At 35.3% G+C, this 7,481-nt stretch overlaps 1 pseudogene across 1 annotated transcript; it reads left to right on the forward strand.

Annotated features, from left to right (window-relative positions):
* The first annotated feature begins 2,514 nt into the window (after window positions 1-2,514).
* On the forward strand, window positions 2,515-4,062 carry LOC308343893 (elongation factor 1-alpha 1-like; annotated as a pseudogene). Its single transcript has one exon. The product of its transcript is annotated as an elongation factor 1-alpha 1-like (transcript).
* Window positions 4,063-7,481: the final 3,419 nt, after the last annotated feature.

Here is a 7,481-nt window from a genome sequence, read left to right on the forward strand (position 1 = left end):
GACTGAAAACAACATTTTCTCAGGTGGTTTTGTATTTAATTTCTATCAACTGTGATGAACACAGGATGTTGTATGTAAAGGACGGATCACTAAATTCTATACCTGAAACTAATATTATACAGTGTGTTAACTAACAGGAATTTACATAAAAACTTGGAGCTACAAAAAATAAACAAAACAAAAAATACATCAGAGATATACCTTTTCTAAATTTTTTTACTCATTGAGTGAAGTTATGAGATTGAAAACCTAATTGACACAAATGTCAAAGAGTATGTGAATATTACACATACTACTTAAGACAAATCTGTGGCAAAAAACCTCTAGCAATTATAATGACTAGATATAGAAGATAAAGGTATCTGAGAGCTTTCATGTTTTTATCTTTTTTTTTTTAAGTACAACGATTTGCAGGATCTCTAGTTTAAACAGCAAAAGGAAACTAATATGAACGCGCAGATTCAGTAACCAGATCAGATGTGCTCTGATACCTTAAAAAATTGCTTCCCACAATTGTTAGAAATATACAATGACAGAATATTCTAGTGATAAATATGTATAATAATTTTTAAAGATTGAATACTTCATTCCAGAAAGAGCAAAATGGTGAATAAAAGGCATGAATAGGGGTTATCACTCTTTCATTATCACATTTTTCTGAATGATATTTAAATTAATCTTAGTAGATATCACCTCACTAATAAAAAGCAACATTACAGAAAGCTCATAGGAATCGAGGGTGTTCTAAAGTTGGATTATCATAAATGCCTAAATATATTTCAAGTATAAGACAATTCCCACTTTCCCAATGAGTAGACCCCCACCAGGTAGCTTCTTGGGCAGTTTGATAATGGAAATTTTGAGTAATTGAAAATTTAACAACAAACAATTAAGGCATGATAGTTGATGTCACATATGCATATTTTAAATTGCATATAAGTTAATGTTTAGAAATATTGCCTTTTTAATAACAAAATTCATGAAGAAAATTGTTTTTTGTTGTTGTTTTTTAGATGACTAGAAGCACTGAAAAACATGACTGTGTTTTTTTTATCATTACAGTCAATTTTGAGTCATTTAACTCAGTTTTCGAAAGCAAGTTACCTTTTATTCCCCTAAGCTGACTATGGCAATGCGCTTCCTGAGTACCTTAGGGATGTAATCACTAGAAATTTTATTCCAATTGACATTTTATACCACATAATACTTGGATAGTTTTAGAAATTATTATTCATTTCAATGTGTGTATTTGTGATCTATAAAATTTAGCAATTGCTCTTTTGTTGATCTGTACTGTCAGTTTTATTAGTTTTTGATGGCCTTGCATATTTTAACTTCCAGCACTTGAAATTGTGGGGTCACACTTTGAAAAAGAGTTACCAAAACACAATTAACATACTTTACCTGTTTTCTCCCTCTCCTCTTACTGTCCAGTCTCCCTTATCCCTCTCTTCACTTCTTTTTCTCTCCTTATAACTCATCGCTACTGTAAGTATTTAAAACTATCATTGAATGGAGCTATATCAGCTGAAATGTTAGTCTTGCCTCAATGTATCTTTATTCACTTAATAAATGTTTCTTCACTAATTATGATGTGTACTATGTGCAAAGGCTCTGTTCTAGGTGGGGTTATAAATGATTAAGATAGAACAGAAAAAATACTGCTGTTAAAATTATTTGAAAGTTACCACATCAGAATTAAATAAACTCAACAAATATTTATTGATTTATATGATATTATATATCCATATATATACACACATACATATCCATATATACACACACACACATGCACCTATATGTACACACATGCACATGGACACACAGAGAAACACATACACAAAACATACAAAAAGTGTTGTCTTTGTGGAACATACATTATAACAGGTATTTGAAAGTTGTTTCTTTTAATTAAAAAAGCAATGCTTGTTTTTCCTTTTATATACTGCATTTATATTACATTGATTAAGATATGATTATTTCTTTATGTAAAAATAAAAATAATATCAATTATTATTTTAATGTTGGCTAAAGTAATCATTTATGATTAGATTTTGTATCTGAGTACAAAGAACTTTCACTTTACTATATGGACAAAATAATTTTTCATATATCTGTGCAAAAAGCAGCCATAGTCTCATGACATTATCAAGGACCATTTTGAACTTTTGATACAAACATCATTAGTAACTATGGAGTATATTCTGTATATATTCAGTTCTTTAAGGTGAAGACAAAATAAACAGAGGTTATAGTCTCTGATTTGAGAAGAGGTCATTTTAGTCTAATTTCATATGTTAAAACGTAAAGACAAAGTGTCTCCACAAAGCAGGAGAATGGAGTTTTACTTTCTGCAAAGTTGAATGGGAGGTTTCCAGACCATTCTGAATTAGTGTCATCTTAAGGAAGCTGAGACTTCACTGTTTTCTCAAAAAGTTCAGATGAAGCTTTTTCGCAATGTGTTTGCCTCCAGAACACGGGTGTCGTGAAAACCACCGCTCAACCTAAACCAGAATGGGAAAGGGAAAGACTCATATCAACATCGCTGTCGTCGGACACGTAGATTCGGGCAAGCCTACCACTCCTGGTCATCTGATCTACAAATGTGGTGGGATCGGCAAAAGAACTATCGAAAAATTTGAGAAGGAGGCTGCTGAGATGGGGAAAGGCTCCTTCAAGTATGCCTAGGTGCTGGATAAACTGAAAGCTGAACGTGAACGTGGTATCACCATTGATATCTCCCTGTGGAAATTCGAGATCAGCAAGTATTATGTGACCATCACTGATGCTCCAGGGCATAGAGACTTTATCAAAAACATGATTACAGGCACATCTCAGGCTGACTGTGCTGTCCTGATTGTTGCTGCTGGTGTTGGTGAATTTGAAGCAGGTATCTCCAAGAATGGGCAGACCCGTGAGCATGCCCTTCTGGCTTACACACTGGGTGTAAAACAACTAATTGTTGGTGTTAACAAAATGAATTTCACTGAGCCACCCTACAGCTAGAAGATATATGAGGAAATTGTTAAGGAAGTCAGCACCTACATTAAGAAAATTGGTCACAATCCTGACACAGTAGCATTTGTGCCAATTTCTGGTTGGAACGGTGACCACATGCTGGAGCCAAGTGTTAACATGCCTTGGTTCAAGAGATGGAAAGTCACCCATTAAGATGGGAATGCCAGTGGAACCACATTGCTTGAAGCTCTGGATTGCATTCTGCCACCAACTCGTCCAAATAACAAGCCCATGTGTCTGCCTCTCTAGGACGTCTACAAAATTGGTGGTATTGGTACTGTCCCTTGTGGGCCGAGTAGAGACTGGTGTTCTTAAATCTGGTATTGCTCCAGTCAATATTACAACTGAAGTCAAGTCTGTTGAAATGCACCATGAAGCTTTGAGTGAGGCTCTTCCTGGGGACAATGCAGGCTTCAATGTCAAGAATGTTCATCGTGGCAATGTGGCTGGTGACAGCAAAAATGACCCACCAATGGAAGCAGCTGGCTTCACAGCTCAGGTGATTAACCTGAACCATCCAGGCCAAATTAGTGCTGGATATGCACCTGTGCTGGATTGTCACACAGCTCACATTGCTTGCAAGTTTGCTGAGCTGAAGGAGAAGATAGATCGTCGTTCTGGAAAAAAGCTGGAAGATGGTCCCAAGTTCTTGAAATCGGGTGACGCTGTCTGTCATTGTTGATATGGTTCCTGGCAAGCCTATGTGTGTTGAGAGCTTCTCTGACTATCCTCCTCTGGGCCGTTTTGCTGTTCATGACATGAGACAAACGGTTGCTGTGGGTGTCATCAAAGCAGTGGACAAGAAGGCAGCTGGAGCTGGCAAGGTCACCAAGTCTGCCCAGAAAGCTCAGAAGGCTAAATGAATATTATCCCCAACACCTGCCACCCCAGTCTTAATCAGTGGTGGAAGAACGGTCTCAGAACTGTTTGTGTCAATTGGCCATTTAAGTTTAATAGTAAAAGACTGGTTAATGATAACAATGCATCGTAAAATCTTCAGAAGGAAAGGAGAATGTTTTGTGGACCATTTGTTTTGTGTGTGTGTGTGTGTGTGTGTGTGTGTGTGTGTGTGGCAGTTTAAAGTTATTAGTTTTTAAAATCAGTACTTTTTAATGGAAACAACCTGACAAAAATCTGTCACAGAATTTTGAGACCCATTAAAACAAAAGTTTAATGAGAAAAAAAAAAAGTTCAAATGAAGTCACAATAATGTTATAAAATTGTATAAATGAGTAAAAGAAAAGTGAACAAAGTATGGGAAGGAACCACAGAAGACAAGAAAAGCCAACACAATTTAGAAGATTGATAAATGTTAATATTATCAAAATAAGAGATGCTGAGATCTATCAGTACAAGAATGTGAAGGGAGCCAATCAAGATCAGAAGACTTTGAAAGCTTTAGTCACCTAATACTTGGATTGTGAGGACTGTGAGAAGTTGGAAAGAAACAAAAGAACTGATTGAAAATAAGGTACAGGAAATATTTAAACCCCCACATCTCTCCCCAAACCAGGAAAGTAGACAACCCTCTGTCTCCACCCAAGCAGGAGAATGGAGTTTTACTTTCTGCAAAGCTGAATGTGAGGTTTCCAGACTCATCGACATCGAGTAGGAATGAGGTAGGGGTGAATTTTTACTGAAGCTAAGAGAATTAGGTTTGAATCTTCATTCTGAAATATCACCAGACATTTCAACAGTAATTCTAGAAGTTAGGAAATGACAGATGAATGTTTTAAACTAGAGAGGGAAAATTATTGCAAAAATTATAATCAACTCTCTAAAGTATTCAGTTGGTAAGATAATGCAGTATAATCCTCACCATAACAATAAGCAAGGTTCAAAAACTTAAACTTAGAAAATTTACCACTGAAGTTGTTATTACTGTAAGGTTAAGCCTTCACATCTCCCTGTTGAGAAGTACTGTGTTCTCATTGCATGTTCTAAATGTTCTACATGTTCTAAAGGCCCAAGTGCTCATTAGATTCACATGATGGTGTTTGTCTGCTCTGTTAGTAAGGTCAAAAGGGTTGGTTCTGTGTCTACAAGGCTATTTAGATTGTCAGGACTGAGGAGGAATTCCAGTAAATACAAGTTTATTTGCTGCTAGTTTCATTCATTCCCAAATGGACCAGGAAAAATAAGGATAGTAAGGATAATGTCTCCCTCCTGTCTGTGAAAAAGTTCCCTGCCCTTTCCACACACACCACAATTCCACCTTCCCTCCATTTAGATCTTCACTCCCAGAAGATAAGAACTGTAATATGCTGCATTTTGAGAATAGAGCTGGGTTAAGGACAGGATCTGCTCACTATTTTTGGTATATGTCTAAATGCATTTTTACAATGTCTTATTTCTGAAAATGAAATGCTTCAGCATGCAAATTCTCAAACCTAATGTATCACCAAAACACACATGTTCAGGATACTACTGTGACTATATGCTTTTCTAAACAGGATAGGAAATAGTCAACCAGAAATCAATACTATACAAGAGATCCAACACAAGAGAGAGAGCTTTAAGTGACATGGTTTCACTTATTTGTGGAACATAAGGAACAGCATGGAGGACATTAGGAAAAGGAAGGGAAAAATGAAGAAGGGGAATCAGAATTTATACACACACACACACACACACATATACACACACACATATATATGTATATATACACATATATATAAACTGATCTTAACAACATCCAATCCAGACTGGAGCAGTAGGGGAGAATGATCAAGGAGGAAAGATACCCCTAACAAAATAAAAGTTATATTATCTGATGTGTTTTGCCACATTAAGTGGGGATTATGAAGCTCCCAGTTAGACTGGAAAGCTGGAGAAAAAAATATTCACAGATATAAGGACAAAGAAGAAAACAAAAGGATGTCATGATTATTTCTTCAAGAGAAAACTATGAGATGTTCAAGAAATAGAATGTAAACATACTAGAGTTTCTTAGTGCAAGTAACATTTACATGATTCAAGTAATGTATTGATTCAACTAGAAATTGTAGTATAAATATGCTGGTAAGTTGTAGAGAAAGAGGAGAGAGACCATTTGAAAGTATGGATGAGAAGAAGGTAATTTTAAGAAAACAACATCCTCGTTTTCTATATTTGGAAATTAATAGATAATAAAGTACATGAAAACATAAAAGTTATTAGATTATATACTTTTTGTAAAGATTTTTACTTTATTTATTTGACACACAGAGATCACAAGTAGGCAGAGAGGCAGACAGAGAGGAAGGGAAGCAGGCTCCCTGCTGAGCAGAGAGCACAATATGGGGCATGACCTGAGCTGAAGGCAGAGGCCTTAACCCACTGAGCCACTAAGGCGCCCCCGGATTACATATTTTTAAAATATGGAGGCAAGTGCAAGAAGAAACGATTAAATGAACTGAGAGTGGTTGACTCTAGTGAGTGTGATCCAGGAGTGAAAAGTATTTAGAGAGCAGATTTCTGAGCTTGGTTATAAGGCTCGAGGTACTATTAACCCCTTATCCAATATATAGTCTGGAAATATTTTTTTCAATTCCATAGATTACTTTTTTAATGCATTGACTGTTTCTTTGCTATGCAGGAGCTTTTTAGTTAGATGTATCCCAGCCTGTTTATTTTAGTTTTTGTTGCCTGTGCTTTTGGTGAGTTATCCAAAAAAATCATTACTGAGACCCATGTCAAGGAGTTTTTTCTTCCATATATTCTTCTAGGATCTTCACGCTTTCAGGTCTTACCTTTAAGTCTTTAATCCATCTTGAGTTGCTTTTTTAGTATGGTGTAAGATATGAATCAAGTTTCCTTCTTTTGCATTTGGCTGTCTAGTTTTCACAACACCACTTATTGAAGAAACTATCCTTTTGCCATTGTGTGTTCTTGGCTTCTTTGTTGTAAATTAATTGACCATATGTGCATGGGTTTATTTCTGCTGTGTGTCTGTTTTTAATTCCAGTACCATACTGTTTTGATTACTATAGCTTCGTAATATGGTTTGAAATAAGGAAATATGATGCCTTTTGCTCATCTTTTTTAAGATTTCTTTGGCTTTGCAGAACCTCTTCTTGTTCCATACAAATTTTAGGATTTCTTTTCTCTTTCTATTAAAAATTGCCCTTGGAATTTAGGTAGAAATTGCATTGACTCTAGATAGCTTTGTGTAGCATGGAAATTTTCACAATATTAATTCTTACAATCCAAGAATTTGAAATATCTTTCCACTTATTTGTTTCTTCTTTAATATCTCTCATCAATGTCTTATATTTTTCACTAATTCTTTCAACTTCTTGGTTAAATATATTCCTGAGTAGTTTATTATTTTTGATGCTAGTTTAAATGAGATTGCTTTCTGTATTTCTCTTTCAGATAGTTCATTATTATTGTATAAAAATACAACTGATTTTTGTATGTCAAGTTTACATCCTAAAACTTTGCCAAATGTACTTATTACCTCTAACAGTTTTTCCTGTGGA

The sequence above is a fragment of the Martes martes genome (assembly GCF_963455335.1).
Source record: "Martes martes genome assembly, chromosome: 6".
Lineage (NCBI taxonomy): Eukaryota > Metazoa > Chordata > Mammalia > Carnivora > Mustelidae > Martes > Martes martes.